This window comes from Protopterus annectens, chromosome 1.part0, assembly GCF_019279795.1.
Source record: "Protopterus annectens isolate FY-2018-M chromosome 1.part0, PAN1.0, whole genome shotgun sequence".
In the NCBI taxonomy this organism is placed as follows: Eukaryota; Metazoa; Chordata; order Ceratodontiformes; family Protopteridae; genus Protopterus; species Protopterus annectens.
In genome coordinates, this window is record NC_056725.1 from 451,321,906 (window position 1) to 451,341,548 (window position 19,643).

At 45.3% G+C, this 19,643-nt stretch overlaps 1 protein-coding gene across 2 annotated transcripts in view; it reads left to right on the forward strand.

Annotated features, from left to right (window-relative positions):
• Positions 1–19,643, forward strand: part of XPO5 (exportin 5) — a 2,857,558-nt gene that overhangs the window by 427,449 nt on the left and 2,410,466 nt on the right. The window lies entirely within an intron of this gene.

Consider the following 19,643-nt stretch of genomic DNA (forward strand, 5'->3'; position numbering starts at 1 on the left):
TTTTTGTCAATATTGCCATTCTTTGAAATGGTGTATTCTGTGGGTGACATGCTTAGATTTTCTTTTTTTGTAACTTTTCTGAGTTTAAGTGGAGGGGAGGTAGTAGGGATTATGTAATTTAAGATCTTGTGGGTAGTATTTTAAATATAAAAGTTGTTATTCTATGTTTAGTCTTTTACTTTGTCACATCCTTCATCACATGGCAGACTATGCCCTTGACCAAGACCTAACTATGATCCTGATGCGAGTTTTAGTAGTGGTCTGGGATTTAAAGGTACCTTTCCCCTATCAGGAGGAAGGTGTGAAAGCTTTCAAGGGGATAATACCTAAACAGAAGTCTGGCTGGTGGCCAGGGTTAATTAACTGAGTGACCGCTAGCTGCATAGTTGGGTGGTATGTAAAAATAGATGAAAACGTCTGAGGTGGAACGAACCCTCTCATGATTCATCTGTTACATGTCCCAACCTTTGATATACTCTACACTGCATGGGAGGGTAAGATTAATCTAGCTACATCCCATTTAGCATCTGTCACTGGAAGAGGCATGGATAATACTGCTGTCTCTTTATGTCTTTGTATTCCTGTGTTGCAGTATTCTTGTGGGATTTCCTGCCCTCAGGCGACTCGTACGTCAGCTCCTATACGAAAGCTTCAGCTTGGCTGTTGCAGCAGCGTGGGACATCACGCAGAGGGCCATAAATCGGGTGCCTTAAATGTGATGTCTGCACGCAGAATCCTCAGAACTTTTCATCCGCAGACGACCGCATAGTGTGTTCGCTCCTTCACATCAGACGTCGCAATAAAGCTAAGTAACTCGTTGGGGGTTTGTTATTGCTTAGGCATGGTTTGTTGTAGCCATTTATAGCCGATGTCCGGTAAAAAGGGTAAATGCCAATGCAGGTGCCAGATACCCCATAAAGACTCCCATGATCAGTGTGTTTTTTTGCTTAGGCCAAGAGCATGACCATACCACTTACTCAGTTTGTCAATCGTTTGTGCCGAAGACCGTACACAGCCGTCTGGCCACGCTTAACCTCTATTTAGAAAACCAGTGCCTTAAGCAGTTAGCCCTAAGGATGGATCATGCCTCGAAAGCCATGTCAGAACTTCCGCGTAAGAAGGCCAAGCTTCCTAGGCCCTCTTCTTCTGCTGCTCCATTACCGGACTCCACCAGCTGCAGATTTTTAGGAGCTGAGGAACCCCCGGCAGATCTGTCTACTTCGATTACCTTTGTGGAATCCGTTGCTGAGCCAACGGTCGGGATGTCCCCAGAGCCAACCCGGACCACAACTACCATCGAGGTCGAAGGGGAACCAGAATCTGTGGAGCCTTCGACCGGGGTCCTGCCTTTGAATTCGGTCCCTATCAGACCCGATTCCAGGCCTGCTCCAACGTCTACCCCAGCAAAAAAGAAACAAAGCCATGCATGCCTCTCCCACTGCAGAAGGCCTACTGACTGGCAATCCTTTGCTTCTTCCCTGATGTCCTTCAAGGATGCATCTGCAGTCATCACATATGGGTTGTCCTGCCTCAGGCAGCCCTTCGGTCGGCCAGATTCCAAAGTCTGGGTCCAGTGTCGGCTGAAGTCACCCTTTCCCCGACGTCAGAGCGCCTGGGGTATAAAAGCGTCAGCCGACGCCATCTTCCTCGGTCTTTCTTGCCCCGTGGTGCCCGAAGCAGAAGCAGTTCGCAAGTGCCGGTCGGCCAGCTCCTGTAATTCAGCTAAACCGAAGACTTCAAAAGCTAAGTACCCTGTTGGGGACTCTTTCTTGCCTCAGCCGATGTCAGATAAAATTAATAATTGTTTAACTTGTGGGAAACAAATACCTCATAAGGATTTCCACTCTTACTGCCTACCTTGCCTAGGCCCAGACCACGACGTCTCGGCCTGTTCCGCCTGTGCTTCCTTCAACCGACGCACTCTAAGATGTCGGTCGGAGTTTGCAGAGGAATTTTTTGGGGCTAGTTTTGCTTACAAAATGCTGTCTGAGACTCCGACTTCACATTTAATAAAGAAACGAAAGGACAAGGACAGACACGCGCGGTCCGCGGTTTCGGCTGAAACCACGGCCAGGCCTACCACGAGGGTCTCGGCTGAAACAGAGTCCTTGGTACTTCAGTCCACCTAAACCGTACAACCGACAACCTCGGCCCCGGAGGCCACTACTATATCGGTTGTTGAATCTCCATTGGAATCTGGTGTCCATGAACCTTCCGACACCACTCCCTTAGACAAAACTACACCAGCACGTGGTACAGCCAGGCCGCCTGCATCCATGTCTATTAAGGCATTCTCTAGGGCTAAAGCTGCTAAACACTCAAAATCTATGCCTTCCAGGGTTATCCCTCGGGGACCCACTACAGGTTCTCAGATCCTTAGTCTACCAGAGGACCTTATTTCATTAATTAGGGGCTCTCAACCTCATCCGGACAGGAGCTCTCAACCTCCTACTGAAAAAAGGCCCAGGGTTGAGCCCTCTGATCCCCTCTCCTCAGATGAGGCCTCTGATGGCTCTGCTTTCTCGGACTACCAGGAGGAGGCTTTTTCGGCCTATGAGGATTCTGATTCAGATGAATCTAACCCTTCGGCCTCCCCTCCTGAAGAACTGTCCTTTGGGGAAACTCTGTACACAATGAGAGAGCATTTCCAATGGCAGGGCCAGGAATTCTCTGATTCCAGGAAGAGATTAAGGACCTTCTTGCATTTGCCTCAGCATAGACCTTTGGCTATTCCCCCTGTTTTGAACGTCATTGATGATGTGTACCCTCAGTCCAGCACAACCCCTGACTCTCTCCCTCCGGCTCCTGCCAAACCCGATAGGTACTACAGGGTCCCGAAATCACATCTTTTCCTTTACAAGGCCCACTCTGCTGATCCAGAAATTATTTCCCAGGGCCCTAAAGGGGTTGCAGCTGTCACTACAAAAAAATCCACTCCCCTCTGAAAGGGAGTCCAGGGCTTTAGAGCGATGGGGTAAAAAAGTGTATACTTCTGCTACCCTTTCTATGAGGGCTTTAAACTGTCAATTTCATATGATAGAGTACCAAGAGTATTTGTTAGATGAATTGCATAAAAAACTGTCTTCTGTCCCCTGGATCGCAAATCACTTCAGGATCTGGTACATAACTCTCAACAGGTTAGCAACCATTTCTTGCAGTGTGGTTATGATGCATTGGAAGCTTCATGTAGGTCAGCTATGACAGGTGCAGTCATACGTAGGCATGCTTGGCTGAAGGAACAATCTCTGCCAGACCATGTTAAAGCAAAGCTTCTGGATGCTCCACTGGAAAAGCAAAAGTTATTTGGCTCCACTGCTCAGGAGGTCTTAAAGAAATTTGAAGAAAAGGCAAAATCTGTACAAACAGTCAAAGATTTTATGCAAGTCCAACCACCAAGATTCAGCAGAAATTGGCCTTCCAAGAACTGGTCCTTTTCAGACACAGACAGATTTCAGAGAGGCAAGAACAGGCGTGCCAGAGGTAGAGGGCAAGCTAGAGGCTCCTACAGAGGACGTCAATGGCAGCCTCCCAACCAGAGAGGTAGTGCAGGGCCTACAACTGCTGCACAAGGACAGACTCAATGACTTTACTTTGACACCGCCAACCAGGGCTCAATTGGAAGCACCTTTGGGCGGAAAGCTTTCCTTATTTTCAGAAAATTGGCACATAATTACAAGGGACAAATGGATACTACAAATAATAGACAAAGGATACAGGTTCCATTTCCACACATTACCGAAAAGAAAAGGCATGCCAGACCTGCCACCAAATCAAAGGGCAGAGGCTTTGAAACAAATCTCCAACTTAATGAAAATGAAAGCAATAGAAAAGGTTCCTCTCTCAGAACAAGGCCAAGGATTTTATTCCAGACTCTTCCTTGTTCCAAGAAAAGAAAAGCTGTGGAGGCCTATTCTCGACTTGTCCGCACTAAATACTTATCTCATTGTTCCAAAATTCAAAATGCTGACTCTACAGCAACTCCTTCCCATGCTGGGCAATGGGTCTTGGCTGGTAACTCTGGACCTCAAGGAGGCATACCTGCATGTCCCTATCAGACAAAGCTGCAGAAGACACCTCAGATTTCTTGAAGGTTCAGAGCATTATCAATTCTCAGCATTGCCCTTTGGCTTATCTACTGCGCCCAGAGTATTCACGAAATGCCTGGCATCAGTAATTGCACACTGCAGACTTCAGGGGATGCAAATATACCCGTATCTGGACGACTGCCTTATACAAGCGGACAGCCAACAAATTTTGGAAAAACACTTGAATTATGCCATCTACCTTCTTCGGGCCTTGGGATATACAGTCAACATTCACAAGTCAAGACTTCTACCATCCCAAAGAATAACTTTTCTGGGTGCGGATCTAGACACAACCACCCAAATGGCTTTCCTCACAGAAGAAAAACAAAGCCAACTACCGGATTACTTCAAAAACCTGTCAAGACAAACTCAGCTGACTGCAAGGAAAATCCTGCAGGCCCTGGGTTACATGGCTTCTTGCATTCTTCTGATTCCTCAAGCAAGGCTACATATGAGGAAGCTACAATGGTACCTAAGGAGTTTATGGACTCAGCACAGGCACAGCTTGGAAACTTTGATACCACTTATCCCATGCCTTCAAAGGGAATTTCTGTGGTGGGCTCAAGCAAGCCAGTCAAACAGGGGTATGCCATTCAGCAAACCAATAGCCAGCCAAACCATTACAACGGACGCTTCAGACCATGGATGGGGAGCGCACATGGAGGGAAGATGCATTCAAGGACTATGGTCGGGGAGCGCACATGGAGGGAAGATGCATTCAAGGACTATGGTCACAAAAAGAGCTACGCATGCACATAAACCAAAAGGAAATGCTGGAAGTGATGCATGCTATCGAGGCCTTCAAGTTATTTCTACATCAAGGCCACCTGCTAATAAGGACAGACAACACTACAGTTATGTGGTACATAAACAAGCAAGGAGGCACAATTTCCTACCCTCTTTGCAGACTGGCCATGAATCTATGGGAGCTTTCCTTGACACTCAATATACAGCTTCAATCCCAGTTAGTACCAGGAAAGGACAATATACTGGCGGACAACTTAAGCAGGAACATCATGAATGCACAAAAATGGATGCTGCACCCAGACATCTTCCATCAGATTACACAATCATGGGGGAGACCGGACATAGACCTCTTTGCCTCCCCACACAATCATCAGCTGGAGCAATTCTGCTCAAGGACATACCACCCACAAGCATGGAAAGTGGACGCCCTCTCTTTCAGCTGGAGAACTCTAACAGTGTATGCATTCCCACCTCTTCCATTAATGACCAAGGTCTTACTGAAGATCAGGGCAGAGCAGCCAAGAGTGATTCTGATAGTTCCGGACTGGCCAAGACAGCACTGGAACCCATTGCTAAAGAGCATGTCACGGACGAAACCATGGCTTCTTCCACAATGGCAGCTTCTAACACAGCACAAATACAAAACTCTGCATTCCAACCTGAAAACATTACAACTAGCTGCCTGGAAAATACCTTGACTCATCACCAGGATAAGCTATCCAAGAGAGTGAAGGATATCATCATGGAAGGCTCACAGGCCTTCCACAAGAAAGGCATACTCAGCAAAATGGAAAAGATTTCACACCTGGAGCACCTCAAAGGGCCTAGATGCAACAGTTATGAACATGGCACATATCCTGGAATATTTGGCAGAAATGCTCCACAATGGCCCGTCTTACTCTTCCATTAAAATTCATGCTTCAGCAATTTCAGCAGAATACAATACTGATCCACCTGTCTTCTCTCATCCTCTCCTAAGACCGTTTCTACGAGGAATTAAAAACATTAATCCCCCAAGGAAATCCACCAGTGCCTACTTGGGACCTTAACTTCGTGTTGGAAAAACTAACACTACCTCCCTTTGAACCAGCAGCATCTGCAGAACTACAGTTCCTGTCTTGGAAGACTGCTTTCCTTCTGGCCATAACCTCAGCAAGAAGAGGATCTGAGTTGCAGGCCCTCATGGCAGTACAGCCATTCCTTAGTCTCTTAGAGAACCAATCCTTCATTTATGCCAAAGGTGGTATCCAGGGTCTCCTTAAACCAAGCTATTCACCTGCCTACCTTCTTTCCAAATCCACAAAACAAAGGGGAAAAGCTTCTGCACACCCTGGACATACACAGACAGTTGCGCTACTACTTGGACAGAACTAAAAGTAACAGAAAAACTGGCCAGCTTTTTGTAGCTTATGCTGCTAGTGCACAAGGAAAAGCAATTTCAAAGCAGACAATTTCTAAATGGATAGGAAACTGCATTCGCTTTTGTTACTCCTTTCATGGAAAAACTGTGCCAGCTAACATTAGACCTCATTCCACCAGAGCCACAGCCACCTCCACAGCCTTCTTAAGAGGGGTGGCTACCAAGGACATTTTAGAAGCTGCTACATGGAGCTCCATGCATACTTTTTCCAAGCATTACAATTTACCTTTATATTCCAGATTCAGAGCAGGCTTTGCTACAGCAGTCCTGCAGGGCGTTTTAGCTACACCATCCTTTACATAGATCCTCCACCCCCAGATTGGCTATGGTATTCTACCCATATGTGATGACTGCAGATGCATCCTTGAAGGACATAGTACAGTTTTGTACCTACCATAAATGTAGATGTCCGATAGGTATGCATCTGCAGTCAGGTTTACCCTCCCTCCTTCCCCTCTGTGGTATTTCTTGGGTACTTATCCCTCTCATAGCTTGCTGGGGTTATCAATTATGGTGTATTTGTTTTATATATATTTATTTATATATTTATATATATATATATATATATATATATATATATATATATATATATATATATATATATATATATATATATATATATATATATATATATATATATATATATATATATATATATATATATATATATATATATATATTTATATATATATATATATATATATATATATATATATATATATATATATACATTTATATATATATATATATTTATATATATATATATATCTATATATATATATATATATATATATATATATATATATATATATTTATATATATATATATATATATATATATATATATATATATTTATATATATATATTTATATATATATATATATTTATATTTATATATATATATTTATATTTATATATATATTTATATATGTATATATAGATATATTTTATGCATATATATTTCTGTGCATGTTTTGAATTTATTGCATTCCTCCAAATTTAGCCTTTCTTAGAGGGCACCTGGCATCTGGGGCAAGAAACTGAGGAAGATGGCGTCGGCTGACGCTTTTATACCCCAGGCGCTCTGACATCGGGGAAAGGGCGACTTCATCTGACGCCGGACCCAGACTTTGGAATCCGGCTGACCGAAGGGCTGCCTGAGGCAGGACAACCCATATGTGATGACTGCAGATGCATACCTATCGGACATCTACATTTATGGTAGGTACAAAACTGTACTATTCAGGCCTTTATGGCCCTTAGGCCTTCAGCCTCATCCTCCAGTACTCTGCCTTTGCTCAGCCGTAGGCCTGCTTCACCCCCCCCCCCCCTCGACATCTCAGGTTAGGAAAGAAGAGCATGATAGATCCTTTTCTTCCCCTGAGGACTCTTATCTTAACCTCCCAAATTGCTTCACCCCAGAAGTATTGCTCTCCTGATGAGGAATCTATAGAGGGTGATTCACCCCCAGAGGATATCACACTTGGTGAGACATTCACCAAAATGAAAGATCACTTCAAGTGGGATACCTCACAAATGTCTGATACCCAAAATAGGTATTTTGAGCTTCAAGTCGAATCTCCCTCTTCTTCTGTTCCACCAGTTCTGTCTGCATACCTCGTTGCCTTCAACTCTGCATCTAACACTCCAGACTCACAGCCACCTGTCCCCAAGTGACAAGAACGCTTTTACAAGGTGCCTGACTAGCAGAAATTCTTAAATCAAACCACCGTTAGACCCAGCAGTGATTGCCACCTATCTTGACAGGCAATCCAGACTCCTTCCCTCCGCTTCACTCCTACCCACAGATGGACAGCAAATCCATGGATAGGATTGGTAAGAAGGTCTACACCTCCTCTACTTTGGCTTTCAGAGCCATTAACTATCATACACATATGACTAAATATGCTCTGGACTTGGTCTCCCAAGCCTCTTCCATGCTGGCCACTATCCCTGACTGCCCCGCTAAGGTTTGACCTCTCCTCCAAACTTTCTCTGGCTACACAAGTAGCCAGACAATCGATCTAGATGCAGCAGTGATGCTGCAGAAGCATCTGCTCGCTCTGCAGCATCTGTTTCAGTTCTCAGGAGATGCTCTTGGCTGAGACTTCAAAATCTCCCAGAAGACTTTAAATCAAATATCTTGGATGCCCCCCTGGACCACAATTTCCTTTTTGGAAAACAGTCTGCCAATCTTTTTAAGAATCTGCAAGAAAAAAAGGAAAGAATTGCAGGACATAAAACATTTATTGGTGTCCCCTAATCCCCAGTACTACAGAAACTAGCCAACTAAAGCCACCTTTATGAGGCGAACCCAGCCCAGGCGGGTATTTCCGTTCCAGATCTAGAAGAGGTGCAATTAGACCCACCACTTCCAGACCTGCTGTCCTGCATCCTCAACCTAGACAGCCTTTTCAGGACAGAGGAGGCTCTGCATGACTGCCTCCCCCCCCACCATTCTTCATTTGCCTCTCCCACTACTTGCCCTGATGGGAAACCATAACCTCGGATTAATGGGTACTAATCCATAATACAAAAAGGATATTTCCTCTCCTGTAAGGTAAAACCTCCCATGAGAGGCATCTCTTTCCCTCCCAGAAACCAACATCATCTCCTTCCACAGGTTCTGACAGACCTTCCGAAGCTGGGTACTATAGAACCAATCCCCTCAGGGCAGGATGGAAAAGGTTTCTATTCCTGTCTCTTCCTGGTCCCCAAAAAAGACGGCCCATGGAGACCCATCTTAGACTTCTTGTATCTTTGCCATCAGGTGCCCACCTTCAAAATGCTGTCACTTCCAACTCTGCTTCCACTCATACCGGCCAAGGCCTTCATGGCCACCTTGAACCTAAAGGAGTCCTACTTAACACATACCCATCAGATTTCTGTTTTTCTCTGAGCCCTCCTCTTATTTCCAATTTACTGCTTTGCCTTTTAGTTTGTCCACTGCCACCCCCCCCCCCCACACACACACAAAATGCCTGGCCCCGGGCATTGCCTTTTGCAGAGCTCAGGGAATTCAGATTTACCCCTGTCTAGACATCCTAATACTGGCAGAGTGCAAAGATACCCTCTCAAATCATCTGCACTTCACCATGTCCCTTCTGCAAAATCTGGGGTTCTCCCTCAACCTTCCAAAGTCTTTTTTGAACCCAGGACAAGACAAGATTTTTCTGGATTGCAGAATCTGAACGGACAGAATGAAGGCTTTTTTTCCACAAGACTAGGTCCAGTCCTTGACCTCCCACTTCAGAGCTACTACAGATACTGGTAATAACTCCAAGGCAATTCCTACAACTCCTGGGTATAATGACAGCAACCTTCCTTATGCTCCCACTGGCCAGAATGCATATGCGCAAGCTACAGTGGTACCTGAAAAACATTTTGGTTCCAGCACCAGAATCAGTTGGAGCAAGTAATCTCCCTCCTTCCCTGTCTAAAGAAAGAGATCAGCTGGTAGATCCAGCAAGTCCAACAAAATCCGGGCCATTTACTTCAGCCCCACCCCACCCCCAGCCCAGGTAATACATACAGATGCCTCATATTCAGGGTGGGGAGCCACATTGCCATTTTACAGGGTTCAAGCAATCTGGCACCCCCCTTGAGGGCCAAACACATCAGTGTGAGGGAAATGACGACAGTCTTATTGGCTTTTAAAACCTTTACTCCTCTGCTTCTACCAGGGGTTCTTCAAATAGTAGCAGACAACACCACCGTAATGTGGTACCTCAACAAATTGGGAGGGACAAAGGACTGTCAGCTGTGCAGACTAACCCTGCTGATTATGGTACCTAGCCTCTCGCCGCAACTTGTCCCTGCAGTCAACCTACATTCCCTCACAGGACAAGCAAGCAAGCAGATAAGCAGGACATCCTGTCCACAACACGAATGGATACTGGACAGGATGGTCGTCTTAGACATTGCCCACAGGTGGGGCACTCGTCAAATGACCTGTTCGCCTCCCCCCGGAACAGGCAGCTGCAGACCTTCTGCTCAGACCTTTTTCCCTGTAGCCTGGAGGGTAGATGCTTTCAACATCTCATGTGAGGGGAAGTTTCTTTTTGCTTCTCCCCTTCCCACTGATTCTTGATTTTCAGGAGGACTTTGAGAGACGAACCAAAAATCTTGTTAGTGACTCCCTACTGGCCAAAGCAGCACTGATTCCCCCTACTTCACAGTCTTGCGAAGGGCAGTCACTACAAGTTACCCTACAAGGTGGACCTTCTGACACAAGAAAAGGGAACTCGCATCCACCCACACTTGTTATCCCTGACACTGCGGGTGATAAACCTATGATGCCATTCAGACACCATTACTCAGAGGGACGTGCTTTCAGTCCTGAGGGAGGCCAGGAAACCTACAACAAGAAAATCATACCTAGCTAAATGGGAACGATTTACTAAATGGTGTCTAGACAAGGGAACAAGGGAAGGGACCTTTGCATTGCTGACTACCCCCCCCCTCCCCGATTCTTACTTGTGTTAACTGATAAAAAGTGGACTCTCCTGTTCTTCAGTACAACTTGCTGCAGTATCAGCTTGCTTATCACTAGACCCTCCCTTGCTAGCCAGGCTCGATGTAAAACTCTTCCTTAAAGGGGTGTTGCACATTAGACCTCCAGAAAAGCCTATCCCCCCACCATGGGACCTTAACTTCATCCTGGAAAAGCTTACCCAATATCCATTTGAACCTGCTGGGGCAGCTTCCCTTCAGATGTGTACATGGAAAACAGTTGTTCTAGTGGCTATAACCTCAGCCAGAAGGGTTTCAGAGCTACAAGCCTTAATGGCTTGCCCCCCTTATATTACATTCCACAAAGACAGGGTAACCTTGAGAACTAACCCCTCCTTTATGTCCAAGGTGGTTAACGATTTGTCATTAAACCACTCTATTTACCTTCCCACCAATGAAGGGGAGAGGATACTTTACTCCCTGGATGTACACAGACAACTAAGATTTTATCTGGACAAAGCTAAATCCATTAGGAAATCAAAATCTTTGTTTCCTTCTATTCCAGAACATTGGGCAAGGAAGTCTCCAAACAAACCATCGCATGTTGGATCAGGAAAGTCATCTGTCTTTGCTACTCCCACCATGGGAAAAATCCCCCAGTGGGAGTAAAAGCCCATTCCACCAGGGCAATGGCCACATCCAGAGCTTTTCTAAAAGGTCTGGACATGTCTTCCATTATGGAAAGCAGCCACATGGTCCACTATCCACACTTTCACCAAACACTACAAGTTAGACCAGGTCTCTAGAGCATGTGCAGGATTTGCCAGGGCAATCCTACAGAGTTTGTCGAATCTTCTTCTGCATCCGCCACCCTTTCTTCCAGCTAAGCTGTGGTACTCTTCCACAACAAGAATACTGCAACATAGGAATAGAAGGACATAGAATAGTTGTGTAAAATCTTAACATAATCCTAGATATCCTTCTCTTCCATGTTGCAGTATTCTTTTCCACCTGCCAATAACCCCCTCATCATTGTCCTTTTGTCCCAGTGTGTCTGTAGGTCCTAATGGCATACACCTGTCACCCTGGGATCTATGTATACTACAGAAGGACCCCAGGGTCCCATACCTGACACCACTGGCACCTCCTCCTGCTGGGCCTTCTACTCTAGGACCTTGTACTCTACCTGCTGAGCTTCAAGTTCTGAGGATTGTGCTTGCAGATGTCACATTTAAGGCTCCTGGTTTATGGCCCTACGTGTGACGTCCCAGGCAGCTGCAACAGCCAAGCTGAAGCTTTTGTGTAGGAGCCGATGCGCGAATCGCCTGAGGATAGGAAATCCCACAACAAGACGACACAAGCATCCTCCAAAAGGGCCTCATAGAAACCGACAACTGGTGCCAGAGCCATGGCCTCAAGCTAAACGCCAAAAAGTGTATAGTCATCCCCTTTGGCAAAAACAAAGTGCCCACAAATTACTACATTGGTGGTAATCCATTAAGTACAGAAGAAGTCATTAGGGACCTGAGGACCCAAGTTGATAGTAATCTCTCATTTGACAACCACGTGGCCAAAGTGGTTAGAAAAACATTTTATATAGCCCACCTAATCTTGAAGGGTTTCACATCTAGATCAGGGGAGGTCATCGTGCCTCTTTACTCATCCCTCATCAGGCCCATAATTGAGTACAATGCCCCTTTTGGGATGTATCTTACCAAACACTGCAGCAACTGGAAAGACCCCAAAAGTACCTCACCAAGAGGAACAAAGGGCTCAAACAGATGCCATATGCTGCCCGGTTAAAGAAACTCCAGCTCTACTCAGTGGCATACCGCCTGCACAGAGGTGACCTGTGCCTGACGTATAAGGCCATGTCCAACCCGGAATTAAGGGACATGCTGCACCTCAAAAAATCCAAATCCCATCGAGCTACACGCTCGAGAGACTTGAACCTCAGCACTGAAATAAGTAGGACATGCTGGAGGGACAGATTCATAACCCAGAGGCTCCCTTCACTATGGAATAAAATCCCAGTCCAGGTTGGGCAGAGTCCCTCATTGACTCTCTTCAAGAGGAATCTTGATGAGTGGATGGGAGATCATAGGTTTACCCCGGGTATCACTTCTGTGTCACTGTTAGACAGAGGCACAGTATACTAACCTCAAAAGGGCATATCAAAAATAATTTAAAATGGGTGGCAAAAGCCAAACATACTCTGGCTAGGCTTATAAATGCCCTAGGGCAGATAGCCTAGTATGAACCTATGAACCTAAGAATACTTCTATGGTTATGGCAAGATTTTACATAACTATTCTTTTTCTCTGCCTCCCATCTTCATTCACTGAACTGTATGCTCTTCAGATGTCCTTCAAGGATGCATCTGCAGTCCTAACATATGGGTTGTCCTGCCTCAGGCAGCCCTTCGGTCGGCCGGATTCCAAAGTCTGGGTCTGGCCTCGGCTGATGTCGCACTTCACCCGACGTCATAGCTGCTGTTTATTGGGTATAAAGGCATCAGCCGACGCCATTTTCCCCAGTCTTTCTTGCCGCGTGGTGCCTGAAGCAGAAGCTGTTTGCAAGTGCCGGTCGGTCAGATCCAGAGATTTCTACTACCGAAGACTTCTAAAAAGCTAAGTACCCTGTTGGGGACTCTTTCTTGCCTCAGCCGATGTCCGAAAAAAGTAAATAATTATTTAACTTGTGGGAAATAAATACCTCATAAGGATTTCCACTCTTACTGCCTTCCTTGTTTAGGCCCAGACCACGACGTATCAGCTTGTCTAGCCTGTGCTTCCTTCAACCGACGGACACTTAGACGTCGGTCGGAGTTTGCAGAGGAGTTTTTTGGTCCCGCTTTTGCTTACAAAATGCCGTCGGAAACCCAGACTACACAAATAGCTAAAAAGCGCAAGGAAAAGGACCGACACTCGCGGCCCGCGGTTTCGGCTGAAACCATGGTCAGGCCAACCGTGAGCGTCTGTTTCGGCTGAAACAGAGTCCTCGGTTCTTCCTTAGGCCGAAAGCATGCCTCCTATAGCCGAGGCCTCACAGAGCATGGTTGAATCTGCTACTGAATTTACTGCTACAGTAGCAGGCACCCAGGACTTGTCAGATACTATTCCTTTAGACATATCTACCCCTGCACGTGGGGCTGCTAGACCCCCTGCTTCTATGTCCATCAAGGCTTTTGCCAGGGCTAAAGCAGCTAAATCTTCTAAGGCCTTAGATGCTAAATCTCCCTCACATAGGCCTACCTCTAGTTCTCAAATACTCAGCCTGGCTGAGGATCTCATTTCTTTGATCAGGGGATCCCAACCTCACCCAGACAGGGCCTCTCAGCCCCCTTCAGATAAGAGGCCTAGGACTGAACCCCCGGAACCTGTCTCTACGGACTATTCCTCGGATGGCTCAGACATTTCAGACCCTCACGAAGGCCCATATTCTCCTTATGAGGATTCTGATGCAGAAGACTCCATTCCTTCTGCTTCTCCTCCTGAAGAATTTTCTTTGGGGAAACTTTACATGCTATGAGGGAACATTTCCAATGGCAGGGCCAGGATTTTTCAGATTCAAGGAAAAGGCTAAGGACTTTTTTACACTTACCACAGCATAGGCCTTTAGCCATTCCTCCAGTACTAACAGTCGTTGATGATGCATTTAATGATGCCTGTACTGCCCCTGATTCTCTCCCTCCGGCCCCTGCCAAGCCTGACAGATATTACAGGGTCCCGGACACACATTACCATTTGTATAAGGCTCCTGTTGCAGACCCCGAAACCATTTCACAGGGCCCTAAAGGTGTGGCAGCTGCTTCTGCCAAAACCCCTCTTCCCTCTGAAAGGGAATCTAGAGCATTAGAGAGATGGGGTAAAAAGGTTTATAGTTTTGCTGCTCTTTCGGCTAGGGCCTTAAACTGTCAATTTCACATGATTCAGTATCAGGAATTTTTGTTAGACCAGCTAAATAAAAAACTGTCCTCTCCTGAACCTATAAGACACCAAGTCTCTTCAGGATTTGGTACATAACTCTCAGCAGGTCAGTAACCATTTCTTAAAATGTGGCTATGATGCACTGGACGCTTCCTTTAGATCCGCTATGACTGGAACAGTGATTCGAAGACATGCATGGTTGATAGAACAATCCTTACCAGACCATGTTAAATCAAAACTCCTAGATGCTTCCATGGAGAAGCAAAGTTTGTTTGGCTCCCCTGCACAGGAGGTTCTAAAGAAGGTGGAAGAAAAAGCAAAATCTGTCCAGACAGTCAAGGATTTCTTACAGGTCCAACCTCCGAGGTTTAGCAGAAATTGGCCCTCGAAGAATTGGTCCTTTCCAGACAGCTCTAGAGCACACAGAGGCAGAAATCAATCAAGCGGTGCCTACAGGGGACGTCAGTGGCAACCTACCAACCAGCGAAGTACTGCCACAGATTCAACTACAACCACTTCCACAGGACAGACACAATGACTTGGCTCTGATACCGCCTACCAGGGAACAACTGGAAGCTCCCTTGGGCGGAAAGCTAGCCTTATTTTCTGACAACTGGCATTACATTACAGGAGACAAATGGACTTTACAAACAATAGACAAGGGCTACAGGTTTCACTTCCACACTCTACCAAAAAAGAGGGGAATGCCAAACCTGCCACCAAGCCAAAAAACAGAAGCTCTAAGACAAATCAACAACTTACTAAGTATGAGAGCTATAGAAAAGGTACCACCAATGGAACAAGGCCAAGGTTTTTACTCCAGGCTTTTCCTTGTACCAAGAAAAGAAAATCAATGGAGACCTATTCTCGACTTGTCCACACTGAACACATACCTCATTGTTCCAAAATTCACAATGCTGACCCTCCAGCAGCTTCTTCCCATGCTGGGCAAGGAGTCTTGGCTGGTGACTCTAGATCTCAAGGAGGCATACCTGCACGTCCCTATACGACCAGATTGCAGAAGACACCTCAGATTTCTTGCAGGATCAGAGCATTATCAATTCTCAGCATTGCCCTTTGGCTTATCTACTGCACCCAGAGTATTCACGAAATGCCTGGCATCAGTAATTGCTCATTGCAGGCTTCAGGGAATTCAAATTTACCCATACTTGGACGACTGCCTAATACAAGCAGACAACAAGGCAAAATTAACAGAAGATTTGGAAAATGTCATACAACTATTGCAAGCCTTGGATACACAGTCAACATGCAAAAGTCAAGACTAGTACCATCCCAAAGGATAACATTCTTGGGTGCAGAACTGGACACATCAACTCAGATGGCTTGTCTCACAGAAGAAAAACAAAAGCAACTACCAGGTTACTTCATGACATTAACAAAACAAACTCCGCTTACTGCAAGGAAAGTCCTGCAAGCCCTGGGTTACATGGCATCCTGCATAATATTGTTTCCGCATGCCAGGCTTCATATGAGAAAGTTGCAATGGTACCTAAGGAATGTATGGTTTCAACACAAGCACAGTCTAGAAGCCCAGATTCCAATAATTCCATGCCTGAAGCACGAATTCCTGTGGTGGGCTCAGGCCTGTCAGTTGAAGAGAGGATTGCTGTTCCAAAAACCTCATCCAAGCCAGACCATCACCACGGACGCCTCAGACCTAGGCTGGGGGGCACACATGGTGGACAAATGTATACAAGGCCTATGGACCCAAGACCAGCTGAGTCTACACATAAATCTAAAGGAGATGCTGGCAGTGAAACATGCGATCCAGGCATTCAGACCACTACTTCAACAGGGTCATCTACTGATAAGGACGGACAATACCACAGTCATGTGGTACATCAACAAACAGGGAGGTACACACTCATATCCTGTATGCCGGATGGCAATGGACCTGTGGAATACGGCCCTGAATCTCAACATTCAACTTCAGGCCAGATTTGTACCAGGAAAAGAAAATTCTCTAGCAGACACCTTAAGCAGAACTACCACGGATGCTCACGAATGGTTGCTGCATCCAGATATATTCAAAGCCATAACAAAGAAATGGGGACTACCAGAAATAGACCTGTTCGCCTCCCCACACAACCACCAATTGAAGAAATTCTGCACAAGAGCTTACCTCCCACTTGCTTGGAGGGTGGACTCCCTTTCCTTCAGCTGGAAAAACCTGACAGCATATGCATTCCCACCTCTTCCTTTGATGTACCAAGTCCTACTGAAGATCAGAGAGGATCAGCCAAGGATAATCCTGATAGCTCCAGACTGGCCGAGGCAACATTGGTACCCACTGCTGAGAAGCATGTCTCGGACACGCGCATGGCATCTACCTCTATGTCCCTTACTTCTAACAGAACAACTACAAGATCCTACATCCAAACTTGAAAACTCTGCAGCTAGCTGCTTGGAATATTGCATAAAACAAAATAACCCATATTTATCTCAGAGGGTTAAGGACATTATCCTGGAGGCACGCAGACCCTCCACTAGGAAAACTTATTCAGCCAAGTGGAAAAGATACCTCATTTGGAGTGCAGCCAAAGGAGAAAATGTTTCATTGGCAAACATAGCACACATCCTGGAATACTTAGCAGAACTGTTCCACAACGGCCTGTCTTACCCCTCCATTAAGATTCATGCATCAGCAATTTCAGCAGAATACAACATGGACCCTCCTGTCTTTTCTCATCCTCTACTCAGGCAGTTTTTGAGAGGAATCAAAAATGTAAAACCTCCAAGGAACCAACCTTTACCTACTTGGGATCTCAACTTTGTGCTGGAAAAGTTAACACTTCCCCCTTTTGAACCAGCAGCAACAGCAGAACTACAGTTCTTGTCTTGGAAAACTGCTTTCCTGCTAGCAATCACTTCAGCAAGAAGGGTATCTGAGTTACAGGCATTAATGGCAGTACAACCTTTCATAATCTTCCATCAGGATAGAGTCTCTGAGAACTAACCCTACCTTTATGCCAAAAGTAGTCTCCAGAGTGGCATTGAACCAAGTGATTCATTTACCTACATTCTTCCCCAACCCACAGAACAGGGGGGGAAGACTGCTACCTACCTTGTATGTGCACAGACGATTACGCTACTATCTGGACAGAACTAAGACCAGCAGAAAAAATGACCAGCTTCTGGTAGCATATGCAACAGGAATGCAAGGGAAAGCAATTTCAAAACAGACATCTCAAAATGGATAGGAAATTGTATTCGATTTTGTTACTCTTTTCATGGAAAGACAACTCCTGAAAATATCAGACCTCATTCCACAAGAGCTACAGCCACCACTACAGCTTTCCTACGAGGAGTGGCTACCAAAGACATTTTAGAGGCTGCTACTTGGAGCTCCGTGCATACATTTGCCAAGCATTATAATCTTCCTTTATACTCTAGATCCCGAGCAGGTTTTGCAACTGCTGTTTTGCAAGGGATCTTAACTACACCATCTTTATCTTAGTGCCTCCTCCCCCAGTTTGGCTATGGTATTCTACCCATATGTTAGGACTGCAGATGCATCCTTGAAGGACATAGTACAGTTTTGTACCTACCATAAATGTAGATGTCCGATAGGTATGCATCTGCAGTCAGGATTACCCACCCTCCTTCCCCTCTGTGGTACTCTTAGGGTATTTACCCCTCTTTTAGCTAGCTGGGTATATCTATATATATATATATATATATATATATATATATATATATATATATATATATATATATATATATATATATATATATATATATATATATATATATATTGTTTGCTCTCTACTGTTTGGAATTATTTGCATTTATCCAAATTTAACCTTCCTAGAGGGCACCTGGCATCTGGGGCAAGAAACACTGAGGAAAATGACATCGGCTGATGCCTTTATACCCAATAAACAGCAGCTATGACGTCGGGTGAAGTGCGACATCAGCCGAGGCCAGACCCAGACTTTGGAATCCGGCCGACCGAAGGGCTGCCTGAGGCAGGACAACCCATATGTTAGGACTGCAGATGCATACCTATCGGACATCTACATTTATGGTAGGTACAAAACTGTACTTTTTTGTTGGGGGTTGGTAGCTAAAAATAGGTAGGTCCCGTTGAAGGAATGCTGTATATCCAAGGAGAGCAGTAGGTACTCTGCAGCAGATGTTGCTGCCATGGACATGCTTGGATTTGGTCCCTCTGTCCTGGCTTAAAAAAAAAGTTAAGGACACTAGTCAGTTATTTAATAAGAGTTTCAGTATATTTATTATAAAACTGAACCAGAAAAAAGATGTTTTAGCAGAGTTAGTGACGGAGTATGATTTTTGTTAATAAAATTCATTTAGTGCTGGGATATGGCATTTCCCGGTGTAATTGCGTAGTGCATTACACATAGTGATTATTTTAAACTCCTTTGAAGTGTTTGTTTTAGCTGCATTTATCATATTACTAAAGAGCATTCTTGATGAGTGTTTTACCATGGGCAATATATTTACCTTGAAAGTTGCAGTTATATAGTGCAGATGTCCTTCAAGAATGCAACTGCAGTCATAACATGTGAGTTGTCCTGCCTCAGGCAGCCCTCGGTCGGCCGGATTCCAAAGTCTGGGTCCGACGTCGGCTGATGTCGCATTTCCCTCTGTCAGAGCGGCTGGAGTACATAAGCATCAGCCGATGCCATTTTCCCCAGTCTTTCTTGCCGCGTGGTGCCCGAAGCAGAAGCAGTTCGCAAGTGCCGGTCGGTCAGCTCGTGTATTCTACGATACCGAAGTCATCAAAAAAGCTAAGTACCCCGTTGGGGACCTTTTCTTGCCTCAGCCGATGTCAGAAATTACTGAAAAAGTTAACAATTGTCTTTCTTGTGGTAAACAAATACCTCATAAGGATTTCCACTCTTACTGTCTCCCTTGCCTGGGCCCAGACCACGACGTCTCTGCCTGTGTAGCCTGTGCTCGCTTCAACAAGCGCACTCTCAGGCGCCGGGCAGAGTTCGCTGAAGATTTTTTCGGCGATAATTT